Source organism: Lagopus leucura, unplaced genomic scaffold (assembly GCF_019238085.1).
Source record: "Lagopus leucura isolate 7727_CA_CO unplaced genomic scaffold, USGS_WTPT01 Super-Scaffold_100004, whole genome shotgun sequence".
NCBI lineage: Eukaryota > Metazoa > Chordata > Aves > Galliformes > Phasianidae > Lagopus > Lagopus leucura.
The window spans coordinates 61,663,163-61,677,264 of NW_024962264.1; positions in this window are offsets into that span (position 1 = coordinate 61,663,163).

Consider the following 14,102-nt stretch of genomic DNA (forward strand, 5'->3'; position numbering starts at 1 on the left):
AAGAGAAGAGAAGAGAAGAGAAGAGAAGAGAAGAGAAGAGAAGAGAAAGAAATCTCAAAAGCTCTCAAACTAATAAAATAGGCCACAATTATTGCTGAAGAGCAACTTGCAAAAATTATAAAAAACAACAACAAAAAAATCATTTTCCAAATGCATGCAGAGCTAGAAGGATATCAGAAAATCAGCAAGTCAATGTGTGATTAAAGTACACTCAGAGAAGACAAGAATATAGCAGCGCATTACAGAAAAGCTGAATAAATGTCTTATTTCTCTAAAAGAGTTAGGAAAGTTTCCATGTAGGACTCCGTCTTCATGGGAGAGTTGTTAGAGAATCTGTGATAAACTGAAGGATGAGTAGAAAAGGCTTAAATGAACAAGATGAACAGTCAATCACCAGAACTGGACTGTATTATGCCAAGAGTTACAAGAGACTATAGCTTCAGCTATGGTGTATAACCTCTGGCTTAAAGCTATGGTGTATGACCTCTTGCTTAAAGCCAGCATTTTATCTGGGAAAGGTAATAAATCATAGAATGGCCTGGGTTGAAAGGGACCACAATGACCATCCAGTTTCAACCCCCCTGCTACGTGCAGGATCACCAACCAGCAGACCAGGCTGCCCAGAGCCACATCCAGCCTGGCCTTGAATGCCTCCAGGGATGGGGCATCCACAGCCTCCTTGGGCCACTTGTTCCAGTGCCTCACCACCCTCTGTGTGAAAAACTTCCTCTTAATATCTAACCTAAACCTCCCCTGTCTCAGTTTAAAACCATTCCCCCTTGTCCTATCACTATCCACCCTCGTAAATGTGATGACATTTTTTTTTTATGGTTCCGAGTCAGAGATCTACAGGGTGGTAGACGTGACATCTGAACTGGAGTAAGTTAATAAAAACCATACTAAAGCAATTAGGATTGCAATAAAAATAACGTGTTAAGGGAGAGTCAGGGCAGCTTTAAAATAGAGAAATTATGCCTCACAAGTGAATCTGCTGGTGTTCCCCTAAGGAGTCATTAAGTATGTGAGGGGAAGATCTGGGCGATACGTGCTGTCTCTATTTCTAATACACCCTCAGTGCTCTTAATCATCAAAAACTTTTCAGGAAGTTGAGCACCAATGGCAAAAAAAAAAAAGGGCAAAAGATAGGAAAAAGAAGGTGGGAGTTAAACACAGAGTTTTCACTGTGTGGAAAAGTGTTTTCCTTCTTTGGGAACTGGCCTGGAAATAAGGCATTTGAATATAGCCATATTCAAGCCCCACATCTTGGAAGTGATGTGCAGTGCTATTTTCCCTTATGCTAAAGGGATAGAGACAAGCATTATAAATGTGGTGGTTGAATGATTAACTGTATGTCTCCTGGCATCAGGATGCTGAAAATGCTAGGATCTCACACAGACAGGTTTCAAGTGAGCCTGGGCAAACGTACAGCAGCACAACCCTTTGCTGGTTGTTAGAAAGAGGTACCACGTATCCCTCCAGAAAGATCACTTCTAGGTGTCGTAGAAAAAAACACTGGGCTCAATGAACCTTTCATATGATGAGTGCAGTTGTCTTGCTTTACCAACACTGCTCTCCAAATACTTTCTATATATTTGTTATTGTGAAAGTGTCTTCCCATCTATTATTCCTGCAGCCACCTGATAAACTGTACCATCAGTTTTAAGTGGTTCTTAACACCTGAGCCATACACATTTTGTCAGGCTCAATCCATTGCCTACTCTGCTCAGTGTGGATTTTGCTGGGACTTTCTGTATGACTTGGATGAAAGGAGCACAAACACTACAGAGGTAGTACCTTTGATTTGTTTGTTGGTTTGGGGTTTTTTTTTTGGCAGGAGTCATTTTAGTATTCCATGTCTGAAATTCGCAATGGCCGTGCACTGGGCGTTGTAACTGAATTATTGTGATATAGCAGTGCTATTGGGATGAAAACATTCTCTGTTCAGAAATATAAACATGTAGAAAATTGCCTTGCCCTTCAGAAAGGTGATGGAGAGGACAGTTAGTGTCTCAAAAGGGCACAGACAATGGAAGGAGAACAGAAAGCTCCTTAGAAACCAAACCTAACAACCAGAAGACCCAAAACAGTCTTGTGATTGTGACTGCTGAAGACATCTGTCCAACAACTGTGCCAAGAATTCCACTAACACGCAAAAACCACAGCCAGAAATGAACAAAGGAGTGTTGTCTCCATGGGGAAGTTGTCTGATGCTGTGCAGTTGATCTGAAGAGCACATATTCTGTGGCAGACATAATACAGATGACTACAAGCCCCTATACCCCACTTCAGATTCAAGAATGTATTTTAAATGCCGTGTTTTCAGTGCAAGTTTGCGCATCAAACTGTGACAGCCCTAATGAAATCATGTGAGTCTTGAACTGGGAATAAAGAAACAAAAGCCACATGAGCTGGCATTTTCTATGACTCATCACTTGGAGACAGTGTCATCACCCATAAATGAACATAACGTCGTACAATAGATAAAATTATTTAAACAACTGCAGTGCATGCCCCACAGAATCTTAAGGCAAAGACAGATATGGTATAAGATGGATCACTAGAAGCGAGCACGAGATGCTGTAGAGTTATAGGACACAGCTGATGCAAGGACTGTGGGCTGTGAAGCTTCACAATATGAAGTCAAAACATAGGAAGCAAAAGCAGCAGTCTGCTCTTTGATTGGCCAGCTCTACTATGCTTTGTGAATCAAAGACATAATAACGCCAGCAAAAATAGTAGTCATAAAACATAGTTACTGGAACAACAAAGTCTACAGGAAAAGAGTTTTACAAAACATTTTTGCTACAGAACCTTTGGTAAAACGAGGTGACAGCACATGGTGCAGAACATAATTGTCCTTGCCTGCAAAGACCAAAAATCTGAAGGGCCTGAGCTGTTTTCATCTCAAACTGAGCACAATCACTGCTCATTTTGTTTCCCCACGGATTTTTTTTATTACTAGTATTTCTACTTTTGGTACAATGATAAGGAAACTTACTTGCTTTTTTCCAAGCAAATCCAATCACATTTTTTCAGTATGATGTGAATTTTCCTTCATCTTTACATGAACAAGTGTTACGAAGCTTGTTTTCTTACTGTTTGAAAAGCAACTTCGCACAAGGATCTTCACACAAAAGAGGCAATACATCTGAGTAATTCACTAATTCCCAAACATACAATCATGTTTCTCATCCTCACTCAAAGCTCAATCTTCTTCCACACATGCAACAGGGCAGAATTTTCTGGGAACATACTGAATCACTGAGAAAAAGGAAGCATTCTTCCTCAGTTTCAGCTCACATAAAATTCACTGGTGCCAGAAAACATTTCCAGTGACTTTTCCTCCAGGGAAGTGGAGAAAACTTGACCAGATCTGATGTGTCTGCAGAAGCAGAAGACTCAGTCTCTGATATGAACAGAATGGTGCCTGAACAAGTCTTAGCGGTGTCTTTTGTTGCTTAACATCACTTTACATCAGGAGGAAGGGACAGCAAAACTGAGGTGGCAGAAGATGTTATTTGTGTTACAAGAGCGAATCATAGTGTTCTAGCTTCTTACTTACACTACATTATTGTGCCTTCTTCACTTCAGGCTTTGAATGTACAGTGCTGGATGTGTTGTGTCTCCCCTGCCCATCCTCACTGCTGCTGATATATTACCAAGCAAAACTTGATGTCATGGTGGCACAAAGGGCAGAAAACTGCTGTTAAATCTGCTTCTATACAACACCTGATCCTTCGGCGCATCTGCATTGTTGAAGAGTAAACTACCCAAATTATTCCTTACACCAGATACACTTTGATGTACAATTCAGAAATGTTAGCTTTTAAGCCAAACTAAGTACAATGTTAGCCTTGGAAATAACAATTATTCTAACCAGTGGGTGAGATTCAGCTCCAGATTAAGATTCCCACATTTGAATGTCTAATATTGCTAAACTAGCTGATTGGTTTACATTTGCAGCCAGTGGAGCTCTAGGGCTTGATTACATCTTCATGTTGCCCACAATCAAATGGCTAAATCATCCAAGATGCCCTACGATATCTGTGATGCTGCTTGAGGAGAGGAGCAGTGACATGAGGTCTGCACCCCAGCAGCAGCCAGCGGCCAGCTGAGAAGCCCAGTGTACCTCCCTAGTAGCTACACTACACCTCTGTTGAAGCAACAGTGTTCTGTCCCTGGTCAGTATTCCCAAATTGCTACCCAGCTTGTCCAAATGCACCACCCATGCTTAACCAAATGACCAGAGGGCATTCACTGAGAGTTCCACTGGTTATGAAGGAAGCCTTGTTTGCAAATGAGATACTTGCACTTAGCTATCTAAAAGTAAGGTCCATTAATCTGACTCCCACTCAAGGGCCTTAATTCAGTTAAGTTTGCATTTTATATCATCTGAGATGCCTTAAGGTATCCTGGACTTTCACTCAGAGCTGCCAGGTATGACCCAGGAACCACCTCTGGGCACTGCAGAGAGTTCATCTTAGAGCAACTGGGAGAAGTTTCACATATCTGTGTGTTCTTTTCCTTTCCTCCCTGCTACAAATCAATGTAGTCAGTACAGGAAAACTTTATCAAGCCCAGGATCTGGTACTGTTCTGAAGATAGGATGTGCTAGCCATTTCCTCATGTGGTTGGGTTGTTGTTTTACTTTCTGTGGCCTGTGAAAAAGGCCCCTCCACTGCATCCTCAACTGTGGTCAGAGAGACTGAGATGAATGTCACGTTCTCAGAGTCTGGCAGGCTCGTGCAAACCTGTATCCTGACCTCAAAGCTTTCTGGAGCATAATGGGCTAAGCGGCCTCCTCACTGCAGACATCTTCAGCTTGTCACGGGATCAGTAAGCACACCCAGCTGCACCACGGGCAGCTCACTCACACGCATCTGTAACATATTAAATTCTGAACTTGAACAGTAATGTTTTTCCCTACAGCCAAAGTCATACACATACACACAGATTCCATAGTTTCAGCAGTTACCAAGCCTTCATGCCATGTATGTCACAAGTGACTCAGGCCCTGCTGTAAAAGAGATGAAACTGGGAGTAAAGTTAAGATAGAAAAAAGGAAGAGAATAAACACTGGCTATGGTAGAAAGCTCATTAGTCAAAGGAAATGAAAAAGCTCTTAATAATGCTTCAAAAAATGCAGAAGTACTGAAGAGTTTTAGTTTATATTAGGAGGAAGGGATATGATGTACCCATATCACATGAAGATGATGAATTATCAAATGTCAGATGGTAAAATGCATCTGTTTGGATAAATATTGTAACATCAACCAGCCTGCATTATTAGTATCCAGGAAAAAGAGCAGGCTATGGAGTAACTTTGGTCCATTGATATTTCATTTTGGCATAAGGAATATCAAATGCAGCTAGAGCGAAATTAAAAAAAAACACCTGGAAGTCTGATAGTTGTGCCAAAATTAAAAACAATTAACACCTGGGGGTGAGAGGGAGACACGACAGTGCAGCAGAAGATTTGTTAGTTTGTGTGTCTCAGACAAAACTGTGGAAAAACAAAGTATTAAATGGAAGTGTAAGTATTCAGCATCCACCAGTATGATTTATGGGAAAAAAAAACCACACAAAAAAAGATTGTCTTCAAAACAAACCAGATTTCTCCTTGAAATGGATATATTTAAGCAAAATAATCTGTGAGATGGTTGAACCAATCCACCAAGACAACCTGATTGAAATGTGGCACTATAAAATAGAAGTAGCCCAAACAGTGCATGGATTTAGAATCAGCTGAAAGATTCCAAGATGTCTACATGGGATTTTTCACCCAGTGATATGTTTCTGGCAGAGCTTTACGCTGAACTAACACGACTGAATGTTTGCATGATTGATACAGAAACAAAGAGAAAATAACCATGAGTAAAGTCTGCAGATGACACAAAGATGCTGTCCTGAATAAAGCTGAACCCAATAAGTTTATCTGGGCTGCATGGAGCACAAGTACACACACAGAGCAGTGTATGCAGTAGTTGCACTGTCTGGGAAGGCACATTTGTCCTGTTGATATCAGCAGATTAAGTCTGGTTGCCTTTCTGTAAGCATGCCTAAGGCAAACAGAAAATACGCTTCGCTCTTCACTAGCACCAATTATCACACAAACAAATCTAATCAGTGCTTCTCCACTCCTCTGAATGAGTGCTGATATTCACATGAACAATTGCTCAGAATTCCACCTTTGACTGAAAACTCAGCTGAAAAAGCAGCTTCCCTAGAACTTACATCTTCTTATCTGCCCGCCAATATTTGTTATGTTTGTGTAGCACCTGAAGTCCTGAGAAATGTTTCTGATGATATACTTGTCTAAATCTAATTTTATCATCATCTCTCAGAGAATTTGGTACCAATTCCTAGAGATTTCTCTAAACCAGGATTAGATGTCACGGAAACAAGGCTTTGACACCAGCACATCACTTTTAGCTCCATACCTGACTCCAACGCTTCCATCTCCTTAGCATTCTGCTAGTCAGTGCAGTCACTTCTGGGGAAGGTACGACAACTTTGGCAGATTAACAGCTGAAAGGACACAGCCTGTATTTCCTGCAGAGGCATTCATTCTGCCCTGATGCAGATGGACAGCTGCTGCACCTCCTCTAGAGGACTGTGGTAGAGATTCAGCTGTTCCACCTCCTCCCATAGCCTTCTTTAACCAACACTCTTTATGGAGCAAAATTGGGTGTACTTAATAGAATCACAGAATCATACTTCATTATTTCCACCAGACTTTCCTATGCATTTTCACTCCAGTGCTCTGTTTTTAAACTGTATTTTGTGTTTTTAAAGGATAGCTAAATGTCAAAAGAAGAATTACTCATACTAGTCATCCATGCTCAAGCCATATGTAATTGATTAAAGCTTTGATGAACAGCTTTTTATTTTCTTCTGTCTATGATTTGTGTCCATATGAAGATAATTTGCTTGGAAATACTTTTCTTAGTTCTTAGTCTGTTTTGTACACTATTCTATTTATTTCATCTTTTTTTCACTGAAATCTATGTTTGTCATCACTGACAGCCATAATAGAAATCAGACATTAAAAATATTTATGTTAGTATTGCAAAATATAAGACATTTCAGAGCAGCATTACAGAATTTTCTTATTGAAAATAATTTAAAAAACGTATGACCCAGATTAACTAGGCTAAGAAATGTAAATTCTGCTGGTAGATACTATGGGGAAAATTATGTTTCTCTCACTGGAAGATTCCATATGAGAGGTCTCCAGCACAACATGAAGTTATGAATTAGCAGTGGCCTATGTGAGAAGTAAGGTTCCTACAAGGCCATCTGCTTTGCAGCACTGACAATATATTTACACAGTACGATGTGCTACTGTGTAGAAATATCAGAGCTGGCTCTGAATGATCTGGCTCAAAAAGCAGTAGTGGAGTGACTGCTTAAGTATTGCTTTCCATCTAGGCTAATTAGTCCAACTAATAGGCAGGCTAAATTAGCCAGCACTGAGCTCTATGACTCTCCTCATACTGCTTTATTACTTCAACTTGTTCAGCCAGTGCTGATATTACTAATTAAAGATCTGCTGTGCCATAAAGGCACGCATTCCCCGCCATAAATCAAGTTCTTATAAGGTACACTGTGTGTATATACACATAAAGATAACTCTCTTATTGGAGGAAGGATAGTATGGAGGCTTGGACTCCTGCTCCAGGAGGATGGCACAGTACACATGCAGTGCCATGTGATGCAGTATATGGAGAATCCCATCTGCAGAAACTGCAGTCCAGGCATCCCCCATGTCTCTCTCTTCTGATGAGCAGCATCAGAGGCCTGTGTCATTCCAGACACAAAAGAAAGATTTGAACATGGATTTCCCACAGTGTCACTGCAAACATTACCACCACTGACACCTGGAAAGAAAACACTGGAAAGAAAGCTTGCAGAAGTCTGGTTTCAGAGCAGCCACTGGATTTATATTCTACATGGAAGAAGAAATGTCTCAATAAACCTGAGTGTGGTGTCAAGTCTGGATGTGCTTCAGGACACAGGTCCATTGGCTAACATAAGCATTTCACACATTCACAGAGTTGTGAACTTATTCTTTTCCTCCTGCTCACTATGAATAGGGGCTGAGTCTGCCACTGAACAATGTTCTCTACAACCTGGCATTTGGCAACTATTTGTGTCAGACTACTCTTAGCAAATCTGTCCTGAGATTTCCAGACTTGTAATATTGCACAGTCCCTCCGAGTTAGAAAATGCTTCACAGGAACATATGGGGATCAGGTGAAATTCCTCTTTTTTTGCCACGTGTCAGAGAGCTTCCTCACTGCCACTAGCTACTGATGCTTATGCTGACCTCCACAGCAGTCTGTGCAGTTCCTGAGGATAATATTCTCTTACCTTATGGATACTTCAGGGGAGTGTAATGGAAGCTGAAAACTTGCTTGGGGTGTTCCAGTATTAAGGATCACCACATCTTTAAAATAAAATTTAACAATAAGCAGGCACCTGAAACTGACCCTGTCTTTGAAGAGAGATAAAGGGAAGTAAAAAAAGTATGCACATAAAACATGCAAGCTAGACAAACAAGATTTTTTAAAAAGTGCATAAAACATTTGTGAACAAATGAAAAAATGCTTAATCAACACTAAAAATCTCTGCCTGTACCCACTTTGTTGGTGGTCCTTGACCTGCATGCCCAGGAGCTCTGCTGCCCTTCATGTTTCACATGCCTCAGAGACAACCACAAAAGATGGCATCTGTTACAGTCAGTCTCTTCCTCAGGCTCTTATAGGAATTCCCGTCACACGCAATATGTCTCTGCAAAACTTCTGCACTTCTAATCCATTTCGAAATGTATTTTTTACGAGCCTGTGAACAACACTGCCCTAGAGGTGCAAGACTGACTTGAGCACAGAGATGCCATTCCTGCCAGCAGCCATGCCTCAGTGGGACATCACATTTCCCATCTGGTGGCAGGAGGAGCAGGGAGGCAGTGGAAACAGTACTAGCACCACTTCTTTCAGCAACATCTGAAGACTTCCCTCTTGTATTTCTTGCCCAGCACTCCTCACCACAACCTCCACAAGTAATTCTGTACTTGTACTTGCCTAAGCTTTACAAAAATCATTGGTATCCACTGAAACTTACATTTTACGCCCATTTGAAAATTGAGAAACTCACTCAATACAAATGTACACATGGAATTAAACTACATGTTAATTATAGGCTTTTTCAATGAGATCAGACTGCGTGGTAATATCTAGAGAAAACTGATCAGCCAAACCTATCTTTGAGGTATTTTAGTAAGAACCCTCTGTGTGCAGCATCTCTGGTTTTACCCACAAGATAAACTCACAGATAAGGCACAATGAGATATTTTTAACAAGAAAAATAGTTCAGCCCTTGGAGCTTTTGAAAGCTTTCTGTATGTTGAAAACATCACAAAATACAGTGCATTTTGATACCCTCTTTGAGGCCAGGAGATTTCCTCACCTCTGAAGCATGAAGTTGTAAATCTGTGTTTTTTAATAAGACTGGAGATAATACAGCTGCTTTGCTGAGAAAAAAATGCATGTGCTGTGCATGAAAGCAGCTTTCCTGCTAAAAACTAAGAAATATTTCTACCCCTACCTTTGACGCCCACTGTAGCTGTCAGTGCAATGGGCAGCAGCCTGGCCTGCATGCACAGCCCAGCGACAACAGCTGAGACCTCCTTCAGACCTTCAGGTGGGTTGCGGCCACCTCAAAGCTTACAGGAACTGTAACATCCAAATCAAGTCTACCTGGAAATGAAAAGACAGAAAATGTGAGTAAAAGAATGAGGAAAAGTGGGAGCGAACCACTCAGAACTAAACGTTAGAGAGTGGGCATGACTAATGCACTGCAACTTTAAACGTCACATCACTCACAGGATGCAGGAGTCTTACGCTGACCTCACAGGCTGAGTGTTCAAAGAAACCGGATTTAATGAGTGGCAGCACTTGCTGAAACGACCAGAATTATTTACAACCACGAGATGCTGGAAACGTACTCAGTCCATTGCCAAGCTATACAGAAGAACAAGACATGGATGAGTTGGGAAGTGCTTCCAGCAGAGCTCTGCTGGCAGAAGGCTTCAATGTGCAAAGAGTCAATCTATGCCTTTCTGCATAAGTACCACTATCAGCAGGAACACAGTCGTAAAATAACAAAAAAATCACACCACCACATGATGTTGCAGTGAAAAGCCTAACTAGAGACATAACTCATAAAATCACTGGAAGTTAATCCACAGTTCCACAGTCACGGCCTTGGTAGGAGCCCAGCCTTCAGTCTTCAGAAAGCTGAAACACTATCTTGTTTCAAAGGAAAATAATTGAAATTCAAGCTGTAGGGTTTTGTATCATGAAAGAGATAGAAAGGCCAAACAAAACAAATATCAGAGCAGTTCTTGAGAGACAGCAGAATCTAAACTATATTCTTCCGTTATTAATTCAAGTTTATTTTACCCCTCCTTCCTCCGGTTTTATCTTTTGCTATACATGAGTGCTTGTGCCCAGAGACTCAGACCAGCACTTTCTAGTCTTACTTGTAGGTTCCATCATTCCACTGTTTTGGTTGATAACCTGGAAATGATGATGGAGTAAGCAAGAATGAGAGCAGAGAGAGTTGGATACCTCCTTGAAGTTCCTGCAAGAGCTCTCCAGGTAAGGGCAGAAGTGTCCTCACAGAGAACGAATGCAGAGTGTAGAACAGACTAGAATTTCACACCTTAACCTACTATGTGCTAATTTTCTTTCAGAAATAGTCCTTGTTGCATACAAATTCATGACATGTTTGGTCACATTTTTAAACAGGCAATTAAGCACGAGGTTCTTTTAGGGCACCTTGGCTTTAGCAACCAAAAAACACTTTAAAAAATAGCAAGTGTAGGTGTGCAGTATGTAAGCTTTACTAATATGTTCCATTCAATTGTTACTATGAAAAAGAGAACGATCAACATCTAAAACACTTCTCATTTGTTTCTTGTATTTTTCTCCATTCTCAAATGTGACTCAATCAATCTTTTCAGCCCACACATCCACTCTAAAAAAAAAAAAAGCAAAAGCTCAGATTTGACCTGTTGGTCTCACATTTATTATTCGTAGTAACACTTTTTTATTATTTTTGGACTGTGGCTTTTCAATGAGTCTAAAGATAGCAGCCACCCCCAGAGTACCACTTGCGTAGGAGGAATGTTTTGTACACAAAACTACTCGTGTTCCTTCCTTCTCTCAGCCACTTCGCCTACACTTCTCTGCAGAGACAGTTTTTTGTGAAGAGCAGTGAGACATACGAAGCAGAAGCCCAGTTCTTGGTTAGCAGTGTTAACATCAGGAAGTGCAGTCAAGCGTGCAAGCTTCTGACTGCTTGTTTCATGTTGAAAATAACAGGATGGCGTTTTACCACAGTTAGGGCCAGCCCTGGAAATAAGTACGTGGAAAGAATGATGTGAGTGAACTGATTATTCATTTCATCAATATGGTAAAAATCAAAGGAATTTTGATAGAGTTACATGAGAATGTCTTGACTAGATCAGACAAATTTTCCACTAAATTCTCTATTGCTACTCAGTGCTAAATACTTGAGGAAGGTGTAACAAAACATCAGATGGAAAATTAAAAAATAACCAGGATTTCCATTGTTAGATAATCCTTAAGAGCCCTGAAGTATTTGTATGTCTTTGAAAAACAAAACAAAAACACCTATCCCATCTATCACTGTGGGGTTTCTGTAGCATTTTGGGTTCTGGGCACCGACTCCTGCTACACTTTTGGCCTTGGTGAAATCCTAAGGCAAGTACAAGAGTGTGAACATCAGAGCGTATCATTGGGATGATCTCACATCACACCTACTCTGTAGTATTTGGCCATGCCCAGCATGCCCATGACTAACCAATTTCATTACCCAACTTATAACTCTCTTTATATCTTGCATTCTTCAGAGATTGGTGAAACTACAAAGAGCATCCTCCCTGAAACCATTCCTTGGACTGGGGCACTGTATTTTCCAGCTTTTATACATGCAGGTAACCTTTCTGGCTGGTGCTCCCTACTGAGGCAGCATTTTCCATAGTCAAAGCAAGGTTACATCTGGTGCAATTAGTAAGCGATGACAATAGTTATCAGAACTAATGGGAAAAAGTAATAGGTTAAGTTACTCCTTTCTCCATGTAAACATGACCGTTCCTTGATTATCTGGATATCTGAACATCTTGATTAGCTGGGTTCCTCTGCAGTTCTCCCCAGCAATGTGAATCTCATTTAATCAAAATTATACGCTTGTGCTGTTTCATCTGATATTTCTTTCCTCAAACTGCCAAAAAGTACAAAACTGAAGATCCCAATTGATCCCTGAGCTGTGCTCACAGAGGAAGACACCAGCAGGGCCCTGTGTATGCTCCCTCATGATCTTCCAGCACATCTACAAGGTAGTAGAACTCTGCTGTGCCCTGCATCTATGAAAGAAGCATCTCCTATTGGCAAGAGGCATCAATCAAGCATCTCAAAAGAGTCTCCTTGAACAGAGAATCCCACAATAGATTTTCTGATCCACCAGAGTTCAAGTTAGTAATTTCTCACTGGTTTGTGGCTTCTAGTCTGACACCACTCACGAGTAGCAGGAAAGAAGTTGTTCTTTTTCCCAGCATGTTGGTTGTCTTTGAATATGATTCAGGGGAAGCTCACAGTAGGATTATAAGGACTGAGATCTTGAGAGAACCTAATGTTTCCCTATCGTGTTGAGAGTATTTGCTTACCTTTATTCTCTCTCTCTCAAAAATAATGAAAATCTCTATCACTATTTTTCACTTTATCAAAGGACAAAGAACTCGCATTATTTTTAACCTCCTCCTGTTATCTGTAGTATTCTGCATATCATTCTTTGATCTCCAGAAAAGTGAATTGCTGTGAATGACACTTCTAATTTGAAAGAATGAAAGTTGGTTTTCCACTACCTGTTCCAGCCTTATTGATAGCTGATATGAGTTACCTGAGGGAATAAAACTGTCCCATCTCTCTTCTGAGAACGAAATACATTTCCTTGTTTTCCGATAAAAAATATTATTATCAGCTCAGAGTAAGTGCTATTTTGAAAGTGCTATTTCTGAGCCGTGCCTCAAAATGTTCATCTGTGTCATACAAAAATAAACAGTCGCCTTGCACATTAAACTTCTGGTAGTGGAAATAGGACCCACGTTGTTTCTCAAGCTGCTCGTTTTGACTTTTCCAGACATAAAGGCCCAGCTGGAGTTTCACCAGCTGCAGTTGCTACACACAGGCCACAAAGGAAGCCTCCTGCTGTCTGCGTGTTCTGGGTGATGGCTTAGCCTCACACATCCACTCTGCCCTGAACTTGGCCACTCTGTGTCCTCATATTCCCTGATGCTCAGGATCAGCTTTCTCAGCTCCTCAGGAAGAGGAATGTAACAATATAAATACACTGATTTAATGCTTTTAAGCAGCATTATTGATGGTAACTGCTCCAAATGAATAAAATCTTCTACAATTATGTGGCTGACTTGTACTTCTTTGTTTAAGACCGCTAACTTATCACATCAAACCCTTACAGCTTCATCAAAATCAAAGAGCCCCTAGCATTGCTTCCCTGTGCTCCAACCATCACCCAAACCTTAAATCCAGCTCTCTTCCTGCAGGCTTGCCACCCCAGCTATTCCCAGACCCAGCCCTGGTTCAGGCTGTCAGACTGGGTGGTAAATTCAGTTCCAGGACGTGCTTTAGCCCCATCTCAATGCATAACTACCCCTTGTGATCCGAAATCCAATCTTAGTTAGTCCTAAATTCAATTTCACACTTCTTGCCAGCCCTGGATTTCAATGTTAAGTAGGGCTGACATAACAGACTTTGAACGGTGTCCAGAAGGAGTTGATAGGCTGGATTATGATTGGTGTTAAAATTACAGCTGTGGGCCTGGACTTCAAAGACCAAGGACTTCAGCTTACAGCAGCCTGCAGCAGAAGTCTGACCAGCAGCAACACAGGACATCAATTTCAAATTGGCATGGGTCATTAGATTCTAATAAGCTGAAGACTCTGTAACCTCTGGAGTACCTTCCCTTCCTAAACCAGGCTACAGCCCCGAGGGCATGAG